Raw genomic sequence first — 12,586 nt, forward strand, 5'->3', positions numbered from 1 at the left:
GACTCTGAAGTCAGAAGATATGGGTTCAAATCTCTCCTCTCACCCTTATTAGCTGGGTACTTGGAGATGAGTTATTTAACCTCTCTAGGGTCCTTTCTGGCTCTAGATCTACAATCCTATGAATAAAAAAGAAATAGAATGGTATCTCAAAGGCAATCACCAGAGAAGGTGGGAAGGACTATTCCCTTCTCTAAGATGTCCTGCAGTGATGCCCAAAATTTCACTATTAAGAATTTATTTCTTTGAATTAAACACTCAAGCTTTCTTTTAAATAGTACAAATATTCTTGGGAAGGGTTACATGCCTGGTCATCAATACATTAGTGGGAATGGGTAATCTGGGGCTTCCCTTCTTCATGAGAAATAAGGCAGTAGGCAGAGATTAAGGCTGAAAAGACTCGGGTTTGGAGGAAGTTTCAGGAGTTTCTGATGATCCATTTTGCCTAGAGCTGACCTGTTGACCTTGAACCCAAGGCAAGAGAGAGTTGGCAGTTTTCTGCCATTGAGAAATAGCAGTGGGGAATCCTAGAGGCCAAACCCCAAGCACAGAGTCAAGTAAGTGAAACTGGAACTTGGCTGGGCATCACTGCATCTCTCAGTCTGAGCTCTTGTTGTGAAAGAGGGAGATTAAAGGGAGGGAAAGTAGACAGCGTAATAACTTTGTGGTTTGAGTCAGGAAAACAATTACGTAAAAACTGACCCAAGGTGAGGTGGGGAGGGGGATGGCCTCATAGTCTGACTCTCCCTGAGTCACACCTCCGAGAGGAAAACCATAAGAAAAAGGAAGTAGCAGAAATCAGTTGAAACCTCCTGCATCTATGAATTGACAGAAAGATGAGCTCAGGCCTACGAAGTCTTAAACTCCTCCTGACAGGGTAAGGACCAGTAATGTCAGGGGTGGGCTTGCATGGGAGCCCAGGATTGGGTTATAGGGAGGGCACCTAGGTCAATCCCCTGCCACTCACTACAGGAGACAGATGACAGAATCCACTTTTTCCTCAAAAACCCTTAAAGAAGCCTCATAATCCCAAATGAATAGAATTGGGCATCATAGACTCACAACTTGCTAGTCGTTGTTTTCAATGCTCCTATTTTCCCAGTTCTTTCCTTTAAAGCCCCTTCTTTCAGAAATCCTTTCTTCTAAATCTTGTTGGTTTCTCAGATTTTTATGAACATTGTATTGTGACAGTAGTAGTAAGTATACTTGCTGGTCAACTGCTTAACATTTTACCTGATTATGTTTTGTGAGCTCGGTGCTACATCTCAGGACTCTGGGATCAAAGCTGGTTGAAGTTAAGGACTTTGGCTGTTAATGTACCCAGGAAAATATTGTTATGCTATTCACTGATGTTCAGATAGCTGGTATTCTTCTCAGTCTCTATTCACTGCTTCTTCCTACTTGTTTCTTTCAGTTTGGTATTTACAGAAAGGGGTACCAAGGGTGGGATTCTTGAAGAAGAAAGGAAGGGAAATTGAAGGGGTATGGTAAAGTACTAGGTTTGAGCTGTCTGATTTTGATACTCTCACTTCAGCTGTTAACACCCAAGGTGGGAGTGGTTGGGGTACCTTCTCAGGTTACAGTGTCTACAAAAAGTCCAATTTATTTTCCTCCTTCTACCTTGCTTGTGTTTCTAGGCCAGAACCTCCTGTTCTTCACCCTTTCTCTCATGACAACTTTGTCTAGCCTTGATAAGTTCTGAGGATTCTTATCCCAAATCCCACCCACACTAATAAGCTGGGTGTTCCAGAGCAAGGTTAGCTACATTTTCCCTTTTGGGTTCTAGGAGTATCTCTGAGGGGTTTGGGTTATCTTCACTGTTGTTGGCTCAAGTCCTTATTCTGATCTATTCTCCCCAATATCATCCACTAGTAATTAGCATTCCAGTATCATTTAGTCCATTGACATCAATTGGTTTTTACATGGGGATATTTCCTGAGAAAATATAGAAATAGCAGAAGTAAAAACATTTCCCTCCTCAGCACTGGAAGACACCTTCTCCCCTATATCATCTCAGTCCTTGGGGAGAGTGGGCTCAAACTTAAAGCAGTTTTTAACCAAGGATTTGCCCCACCAAGTTCACTTCTGAATTCATCATAGTCAATCAACAGAGCCACTCTCTTGTTGGTAGTGCCTAACATCTTAGATTTGGGGAGCCACCCAATGTTGAGCTGTGCTGTAAACAGCCTTGGCTGGTACCAAAGTCTTGCGTAGATTTTGGCTCTTAGGCCTCTGGTGGTTTGCCATTCTGACCTTTTAAATCTCATGCTGGAGCCAGAACCATGGAGGTGTTTCCAATACCCCTTCATCTAAAAGAAAAAGAATGGAGACTTATATTCATGGGTAATATGCTGACCCCTGGGAGAGAGAGAGAGGGATGAGGACTCTTCCCACTGAGAGGCTTACAGCATGTGTCTGTCACTTAAATTAGCCAGGCAGGAAAGAGAAAGGGTCTTGCTTTGGTACCTTTTGAATATGCTCTAGTTCCAGCTCAACCAATCAAAAGATCCATCTCTTCACTGAGTGGTGAGTGGACTGGAACCACACGTGGACTGTGTCAGCAGAACATGCTGTGTACACTCATAATGAGTGGGCTCATTCACCAGTGCCCTGCTACCTTTGTTTAGTTAAGCACTACACATACTTTTTCTTCCCTCTTTTATAGATGAGAAAATGAAGCTGAGAGAGATGAGGTGAAACAGCAGCGTGGTATGGTGGAAAGAGCATTGACTCTCGAGTCATTCAAATCTTACCTCTCATACTTATTACATGGACAATCTTGGGCTTCATTTTCCTCGAGTGTAAACTTAGGCGTTTAGACTAGATGGCCTAGGAAGTGCCTTCCAAAGCCAGATATTTCAGCCTATAACTTGACTATGGTCACGTAACTAATAAGTGCCAAAATTAAGATTTGCCACGAGTCTAAACTGCCTTAGTTCTTATTTAGTGCTCTTTTCTTCTTGTTTCTTAAGTAGGCTTTCCATTTGGTCTTTCTTATTTACTCAGTTTTCTCCCAGTCAGTTTGACAGGCCAAACATTATAAATTATCATTCATAAATAGCATACGTTTGTATAGAGCATACAGTAGCTGCCTGTCGATGTTACAGGTGGGACATAGACAAGTAATGCTATCATCTCAAGGGACTATCCTAGATTTGATGAATTTTCATTGGGGTATAATCTTTTTTTTATGTAATTGCTATAGTCTCTGTTTCTATTTTATTTAAAAGGTTTTCATAATAACAGTAGTAGCTAACATTTATGGAACACACACTATGCGGTAGCCACTTTACAAATATTATTCATTGGTCCTCATCACACCCCTGGGAGGTAAGTGCTATGATTATCCCCATTTTACAGATGAGGAAACTAAGGCAAACAAAGATTAAGTGGCTTGCCCAGGGTCACACAGTTAGTAAGTGTCTAAGGTCATGTCTGAACTGGGGTCTTTCTGATTCCAGGTCTAGCCTCTACTGCACCATCTAGCTGTCCCCATTGATATTCATTAGGAATATTGTTCTGTAGTTTTGTTCTCTGATTTCTCTCTGTCTAGTTTAGGTATCATGACAATATTTGTATCACAGAAGGAATTTGGTAAGATTCTTTCTTTTCCTTTTGTAACAGGAATTCATTGTTCTTTGAATTTTTGATAGAATTGAATTGTAAATTCATCTTGTCCTGATTTTTTTTTATTTTGAAATTAATTTATGGCCTTTTCATTTTCCCCCGAGATTGTGTTATTTAAACTCTTTGCTAATTGTCTTATTAATATGAGAATTTTGCATTTTTGTAGATATTCATTAATTTCCTTAAACTTTTCAGTTTGGTTGGCATGTTAATGGATAAAATAGTTTCTAATTTTATTTATTCTTCATTTGTTGTGATTAGTCCTTTTTCACTGTTGATACTAGCAATTTAGTTTTCCTCTCCAATTTAATCAGACTAGCTAATGGATTATGTAATTTATTTTTTAAAAAAGATTTTGGTCTTATTTATCAATTCAGTGGTTTGTTTTTTGCTTTTGTTTTTGTTACTCTTCTCTGACAGAATTTTTATTTTGATGTTTAGTTGGTTTTTTAAAATTTACTGATTTTCTAAGAGGTTTTAGTTCTATGCTCAATTCAATTATCTTTTCTTTCTCTTTTTGTAATTGGAAATGTTTAGAAATATAAAATTTCCCCTAAGAATTTCTTTGACTGCATTCCAATAATTTTTGTATGTTGTCTCATTGTTGTAATTTTCTTTGATATTCTCTATTGTTTCCATAATTTGTTCTTTAACCACCATTCTTTAGAGTTGTCTTTTTATTTTTATGTTCATTTACTTATCTATTTATTTGCTTGTTTATTTTGTTGAGACCGAATCTTCCCTCTTGGTCAGGCTAGAAGTGCAGTGGCTATTCATAGCCCCAGTCCCAATACTGATCATCATGGGAGCTTTAATCTACTCTATTTTTCCAGTCTGGGACTGTTCACCCCTCCTTAGACAGCCTGGTGGTCCTTTGCTCCTGGAGGAAAGGAATAATCATTTATTAAATGCCTACTATGTGCCAGGCACTGTGCTAAGTGCTTTACAAATATTATCTCACCATATTGGTGCCAGATCTGATATATAGAGATCCAATAGGCTTTAGTTCTACTGCAGCTCTGAGTTCAGTAGATCCACCAGCTTCAGATTCCTCAGCAGCAGGGACTACAGGCATGTACTCCCATGCCTAGCTAAGATACTTAGTCTCCAATGAATTTTTAATTCTTTGTTCAAAGGTCCTTTATCGAGCCTTCAAAGGTCCTAATATAATTTTTGTTCTATTGTAGTCAGTAATGAATGTATTTAGTATTTCTGCTTTTCTTCATTCATTTGTGAGGTTTTTATGCCCTAGGACTTAGAAAATTTTTGGAAAGGTGTCATGCACAGCTGAGAAACATGTACATGCTTTTCTGTTACAATTCAATTATCACCAGAGATCCATCATATCTACCTTTTCTAACTGGGTCTTAATTTTGTAATATTTAGTTGCCATGCCATTTGGTATGTATATATATGTATATATAAACAAAAATGTATACATATACACTATACATGTATGTATGGATATATACACATATTATATATAAAAATTATTCATATTAATTCTCTAGAATGTGTTATCATGATTACTACCCGTGATTCTTTTCATTAAACTGAAACATAATAGTTTGCTCCAGTCCCTTATTTTAATTCTATATAAATCTTTCTGTTTCAAGTGTGTTTCATTTAAACAATTTACTCTGCTGTCTAATCCACGCTGTTAGCTTCCTGTTTTAGTGAGTTCATCCCATTCTTGTTTACTGTTGATTATTAAAAGTGTCTTTACCTTCATCCTGTCCTTTTGTACTTTCCCTTCTCTTTTTTTCTGCCTATTGTCTCCCATCTACTTCCATTCTACTATTCCTCTTTTCTTTTTACCCAGTCTCTGATCATAGCTTCTTATCTTCTCTTTGGTTCTACCCTTCAAATTCCACCCTCCATAGATGGACTTTGCTTTCCTTATGTCCTCTCTAAATCTACTCTCTTTAGTCCCCCTCTTCCCTCTCTCCACCTGATTTCCCTTTTGAGTTGAATGAATTTCTACACCAATCTTTGTGTGTATATATGTATCGATATAACCTTCCTCTGTCCAGTTAAGATGAAAATAAGGTTCATGGGGAGCCTGTTTCCCCTCACTCCTTTCTCTATGTTCATATGATCTTTTTTCATACCTTATGTAAGATAATAAATTCCACACCCTCTCTCTTTTCTTCTTTAGTAAAGTTCTTTTTCCTTCCTTTTAATTTTTTTCTCTTAAGGTCATCAAAAAATAGCAAAACTGTTCCTAGGTGTTCTCTCTTATTTAAGACCCCTGAACACATTAGTGATCTCAGGGGAAACTTATTTCTTAAGCCCCTACTAAAATATAAACACTTTATAATCATATGGCCCCTTCCAATTACTCAAATATATTTATCTTTCTGTTTTTCTCTTAACTCCTTTGTTTTCATTTCGCAGTATTTACTCAGCTCTAGCCCCTTCATCAGGAATATTTGGAAGTTCTCTATTTCCCTAAATGTCTGTTTTTCCCCTGTAAGACTTTACTCAGCTTTGCGGTGTAAGTTATTTTCAATTGTAAGCCTTTATCTTTTGCTTTCTGGAATATCACAGTATAAGCTCTCTTCTTTATTGTGTAGGTACCAAGTCTTATTCAATTGTAACTATGACTCCTAGGTATTTGAACTTTTTCTTTTTGCCTCTTTCAGTATTTTTCTTTGACCTGAAAAATTTCGTATTTCGGCTGTGACAGCCCTGAAAGTTTTCATTTGGGTCTTTCAGGACTTTGACCGGTAATTTTTTTTTCTATTTTCGCTTTGCTCTCTGGTTATAATAGATCTGGGAGGTTTTCATTTGTGATGGCTCAAAATACAATATTTAGGCTTTTTTGTTCTCAAAGTTTTCAGGCAGTCTGATGATTCTTAGACTATGTCTCCTTGATTTGTTTTCCAGATCAGTCATTTTTGGTAGGAGATATCTTTCCTTTTCTTTTTTTTTTTCCCAGTATTTTCATTTTGCTCTAAAATTGTTACACAGGGAGTTTATTACTTGAGTGAAGTTTTGCTCATTCTCCTTTCAACTCTTTCCCATAAAACTCTCATTTCCTTTCCCATTCTTTCCTTGAGAGTTCTCATTTCAATCACATGATCACTTTTAAATTCTTGCTCTATTTCTTCTAGAAATCCCAGTAGAGCATGTGGTAAATTTGTGGTTTTATTAAGGTTTTTCTCATACAGAATTCTTCTCTTCTTCTGGGTATGTATCTTTAGCATTCCTTGTTCTATATATTTCTTTCTTGTTAGTGTTTTCTTATGTTTACTCATTTTTCCAGGCTTTCTTGCTGAATTAGGATTTTGTATGGGGCCGTTGGCTCTGTGTACTTCTAGAAGGAATGATAGGCCTTCTTTAGTGCTGATCCATATTATCTGAGTAAAGTACCTCAGAGGCAGCTGGCCAACTCAAGTGATGAATGTGAGGTGGGTTGGATGGCCTACATTGGGACATAGTGAATAAACATTAATTAAGCATCCACTATGTGCAATACTGTGCTAAACCCTGGGGATACAAATACAAAAAAGAAAGACAATCCCTGCCCCAAACAGCTTACAATCTAATCCTTCCCTTCTGAGTCAGAGTAATTTAGCTGCATATTCTTGGCTGGTCTCCCATCACTCTGCCTTTGATATAGGGCTTTAGTCTCTAGGCTTCTTTGGCTTGTCAGAAGTCCTTGAGCTTAAAAGGCTTCCATGAACTGAAGTGCCTGGCTGGGGGAGGGGGGGCCCCAGTCTGGTAAAATGCATGGATTTCTCGATCATTTCTTAGTCTGGTATGGTTTTATTTATTTGTTTTTTAGATTCTTGCTAGAGTAGTTGTGAGAGAGCTGAGTCTGATCTGCTTTCAGTCACTTCACCATCTTGACAAAAGTCTTTTGATTAAGTAGCCTTCTCCTTAAAATTGTTAGTCTTCAACAAAACCCTGTTAAAATAAATGTGTTCTTCAAATGCAAACACGTTACCAAGAAGGTAATCCATTAGCACCCATTAACACATTAGTGAGAAGTAGTTTATGAGTAGTGATCAGGGTCTTATGAGAATGGTACATAGGGCAGGCAAGTTTTAATGGGAATGGGGTTAGGAAAGGTCAAGGGCATGGAGCCCATCTGGAAGAGGAATAGTTCAGATGAAAAGCTGAAATGGGGAGGGTGATACATTGAGTGTTAATTATAACAATAATGATAATAGCTAATATGTAAGTAGAGTGCTTTAGTGTTTGTACACATGTACATATGTACATGTACAGTTCATGCACGTGTGCCTGTATGTTTATATACATATATGCTACATACACACATATATTAAATTTCATTTGATCCTAATGGCAACCTTATGAAAAGATGTTATAATCATTCTCATTTAAAGCATGAGGAAATTGAGGCCAAGAGGATTTAAATGATTTGCCCAAGGTTACAAGCTAGCAAATAGCAATGGCAGGATCTGAATTCAAGTCTTCCTGACTTTTTAAGCCCAGATTGCTACCCATTCTTCGAAATTGCTTCTCATATAACCTAGGACATGAAAGCCAGAGGGGAAGTAACAATAATGACCAACATTTATAGAGTGCTTATTGTGTCCCAGGCATTGTGCTAAAGGCTTTACAATTATTACCTCACTTAACCCTTGCAACAATCCTGGGAGGCAGGTTAGCTATTATTACCCCCATATTATAGATGAGGAAACTGAGGCAGACAGATTAAGTGACTTGCCCTAGTAAGTGTTTAAGGGTGGATTTGAACTCAGGCCTTCCTGACTCCAGGAAGTAGAAGATAAATCTCACTTTTTCAGCCTCCTCTAGCACATAAAAGGTTTTGTTTTAAATAAATATTTACTCACAAAAAATGTCGGCCCTAAAATTCCATGATTTCATGACTGAAAGATTATGTTTCTTGAGATCAGAATGATGCCATAGACTTCAGGAGAAAGAGGATGGACTTCCTTCCTGACTCTTATGGTGTTTTGTTTTGTTTTCCCCCCCAAATGGGAAGTGTTTGACATATTTCATCCATTTGGGAAAACTATGGTGAGACTGATTTGGGGAGCTCCATCTGAGTACTTTCCTAGGAATGTGACATCAGTTCTCTCAGCCCTGCTACAGGAAATCGATTCCTGATGTATTCCAAAGGTTTGAAGGCCTTAAGAACACTATAGCCCTAAGGAGATGTCTTGTGCAAACAAAACCATGGAGGGTCTGGGGCAAGAGATGGGGGGAGGTCAGGCAGAGATCTTGTCTCCAGTCTCCTCCTGCTCCCCACTTCCAAACCAGGAACTACTGTCTAGACCTAGCTTTTTTGGCAAAGTCAAGTCTCTTTGAAATTCTTGGACAAAGGCTTATGCTGAAGCAAACTTCTCACCCTCCACCCATCCAGCTGGGCCCTGTCCTAGAGGTTGGGCCAATAAATTTTCCTCTCTTGATTCCATATAGTTTCCTCCTCTATAAAACAGAAATGGTAACCCCTTCCTGGCCATCTTCACAGGGCAAATAACGTGAAGCTCAAATTAGAGAGGCTTTGAAATTGTGAAGCTCTCAGTAAATAGGAACTATTAGTAGTAATAGTGAAACAATTAGGGGATAAGAGACTCAGGAGCAACAGATAGGGCCTTGTCAGAGGCCTGGGGCCCTCAGGCCTGGCAGTTTGGAGCCACAACCATCACTGGTATGATGGGAATCACTTTCTTTTTTAAAGGAAGAGGCCAGGGCAAACACCAAAGCTTTACTATAGACCTCAGCAGGCCAACCATTTCTTGACACTATTGTTTACCCTCAGTCCCAATTTGGACACACTCCTCACCACCCAGAGCTCCCAGCAATGTTTTTTCCCCTGACCTATAGAATCACAGGATTTTAGAGCTAGAAGCCACCTTTTAGGGACTCTTAGAGGAAGTGACCAATGAGTACAACCCTTTCATTTGATAGATGCAGAAACTGAGAGGAAATCACTTAGATATCTCACAGTCAGTGTCATTGCTGGGCCTAGAGCCCAGATCTCTTGATTCTCATTCAGGAGTGTTTTTTAGAAAATGTGTGGCTGAAAGAAACACCACTCCTCCAGCTTTTCCCACTAGGCCAGAAAGCCTATTTATTTATAAATGAATGCATTATGATTCCTGTGGGTTCACTAATAGTTTGGCCTTTCCCAGCTTCAGTACCCCTTTGTGTTTATCACTGTCAATGAGTTGTGATGCCTCAAGCTTCCAAGGTACATCTTACACTTTGGGAACACCAACATTCCTGCAAGGTACATCAAATAGAGACCCTTCTGCAGTCTTTTGCCCTTAGGGGAGGGGGAGGGGAGAATCTCTCTTCTTCCATATGCTCTTTTGCAGGTGGTACTCTAAAAAGAGGGGACACAAGGTTCAGAGAAATAACAACCCACTCATGGAAACTACTGGGGGTGGGTGACCCTGATGGCTCAGGTGAGACCAACTTCTCTTTGGGTGGGCTACAGAGTTCAGCCTCTCCCAATTTCAAACCAATTAAAAAGCAGTGGCCCCGCAGGGCCTCCTGATCCATGGCAAATGCAAGAGTGGCATTCGGTGGTCTGGGATTTCTGGCAAAAATAACTCTACTTTTTTCTTAGCAGAGTTCAGACCTATAACTGGGAGAGCTTTAATAGTGGAGACATTGTAAGCGTGTGACACGTGTAAGCATGACAGAAAGTGCATTTATGAGGAGCTAATAATGCCCCATCCTGGAATCCATCCACATTGTTTTCCGCAGTGATAACTTGTGATTTCAGAGGCATACAGGGCTCCCGATGACCAGTACATGACCCCGCCCCGCCCGTGCGTGTGCCTGCTCTGCAACTTACACGATGTCAGAGAGCTGCTTGGGGCCACGGAGAGGTCATACGTGTACGGGGGTCATGGGTCACAAGTGGGACGCCAGCTCGAGGTCTTGCCGACTCCGAGGCCTACTGCCGGCTGGCTGACTGACGTTTCTGTGACATTTGCTACTACTCTAGGGAGCCTGCCTTCCCCCGGGCTTTCTGATACCTGAAGGTGACATTCTCCAAGAGGCCGAGAGCAGGTTGTGTGGGTTTCCCAAATCCCCCAAACTCCCCACGGCGCAGCCCTCTGGGTAGGGATAAACAGGCCCTAGGCCTGGGAGGGTAGGGGGAACGTTCAGTCATTTTCCCGCCTCCGGGAGAGCCTGGATCGAGTGTTGCGCAGCTCTGCCTGGGAACAGAGCAGCCAATCACAGGGCGACCAGGGGTTTCCTGGGGCCTGCAGCAGGGGCTGGGGGTATATTAGGAGAAAAGGGAGGGCCCCACGTGGCTCTAGGAGGCGAGGTTCCGCGGCTTCGGTTGTGTCTCTCTGAGCTGGGGTTTTGGGAGCTGGGATCAGCCCGAAGGTAAGTGATCCTGGCCCCGAGATAGATGGGTCCGCTGGAGGGTGACGGGTCCGCCCTTTGTCCGACCAGTGAGAGCGTGGTGACGTAACGAGGGACCAAGAGGGCTTGGGAGCCTAGATCCAGAGGCTTCAGAGGCCGTCGAGTTGGGCCAGGTGCCTCGTTTTACAGAAGGGGAAACTGAGGGCCAGAACGGTTATCCGACTTGCCCAAGGCAAAATATATACATTGATATATGCTATATTTTATATATATATATGTATATATATAGTGTGTGTGTATATATGTGTGTGTGTGTGTGTGTATTATGTGTATGGGGCGGCTAGGTGGCGTAGTGAATAGAGTGCTGGGCCTGGAGTCGGAAGACTCATCTTCCCGAGTGAAAATCGGGCCTCAGACACTTACTAGCCGTGTGACCCTGGGCAAGTCACTTTACTCTGTTTGCCTCAGTTTCCTTATCTGTAAAATGAGCTGGAGAAGGAAATGGCAAATCACAACTGAAATGACTAAACAATACACACACACACACACACACACACACACACGCTAACACAATCATTTTGTCCAACCTCCACATTTTCCAGATGAGGAAATAAGATTCACAGAGAATATTGGGACTTGCCATTGAGATAGTTTTTATTTGTGTGTGTATTTAAACTTTTATATACACACACACATATACATATACACACATATATGTATATGCACAGAGTAAGATAGAGATGGGATTTGAATCCAGGTCCTTTGACTCTAAATCCAGCCTACTTTCCTCCATGTTAAGCTGGTCTGAGAGCCGGGGGTGGGGAGTCTGGGGGAAGGGCTAGCTCAGAAAAAAATAGTTTAAAACAAGTGACAGGTGAACAATCTGCTAAACCAGAAAGATAATGAATTTGAGGGTTCTCCCTCCCCCCCCAATCCCAAAGCCTTTGAAGTGGCCTTTACAGAAGGAATAAGTTTATTGAGCACCTGCTGTGCATTTTTGAATTATTCATAAGATCATAGGTTTAGGGCTGTAAGGGACTTCAAAGGGTACCAACTCTATTCACTCTTGATCCTTGAGAAATCTATTAACCTCTTGTAAAATGAGAGGGTTGGGTAAAAATCACCAAGATCCTCTCCCACTTTTATTCTGTGATTCTAGAATTTGGAGCCTGAAGGGACTTTAGGGATAATTTTGTCCCACCCCTTATTTTACAGGTGAGGAGTAAGATCCACCGAGAATGTTGGGACTTGCCACTGATTTATCTTGGCAAAACCAGCCAGAAAGAAAACCCTATCCTTGCCCTCAAGGAGTTCAGAGTCTAGCACAGGAAACAGAACAAGACAGGACAGTGAGCCCTAACGCCCACTCTTACCTCCCCTACCCTACCCCCTTTTGTTGCAATGTCTTTTCTAGGTGATGGTTGGATCACCCTTACTTCCTCAAATCATTTTCTGTTAAAGCTGTACCTTGAGGGGAAGGAAAGGAGGCATTTTAGGGAACTCCCCTGCATCCCTTCTTTTAGAGCTCAGGAACTAGTAGGAAAGACTGCCAAGCCATGGCCCGTGAGGGTGTCTGAGAGGTCCCAGGACCCTTCACTAATAGTCTCTAAAGTCCTCGGTTTGGTCAGAGATATTCTAG

At 40.8% G+C, this 12,586-nt stretch overlaps 1 protein-coding gene across 3 annotated transcripts in view; it reads left to right on the forward strand.

Annotated features, from left to right (window-relative positions):
- Window positions 1–783: 783 nt before the first annotated feature.
- PTGES (prostaglandin E synthase) overlaps window positions 784–12,586 on the forward strand; it is a 34,130-nt gene continuing 22,327 nt past the window's right edge. Inside the window, exon 1 of one of the 3 annotated variants that reach the window (XM_020973587.2) lies at window positions 784–874. The gene's annotated coding sequence lies outside the window, so the exon portion shown is untranslated. Of the gene's footprint in view, window positions 875–10,477; window positions 10,645–10,876; window positions 10,969–12,586 lie in introns of those variants that run through there. The other 2 variants (XM_020973586.2, XM_020973585.2) reach the window with 2 other exon arrangements.

Source organism: Phascolarctos cinereus, unplaced genomic scaffold (assembly GCF_003287225.1).
Source record: "Phascolarctos cinereus isolate Bilbo 61053 unplaced genomic scaffold, phaCin_HiC Scaffold_2;HRSCAF=192, whole genome shotgun sequence".
Classification (NCBI taxonomy): Eukaryota; Metazoa; Chordata; class Mammalia; order Diprotodontia; family Phascolarctidae; genus Phascolarctos; species Phascolarctos cinereus.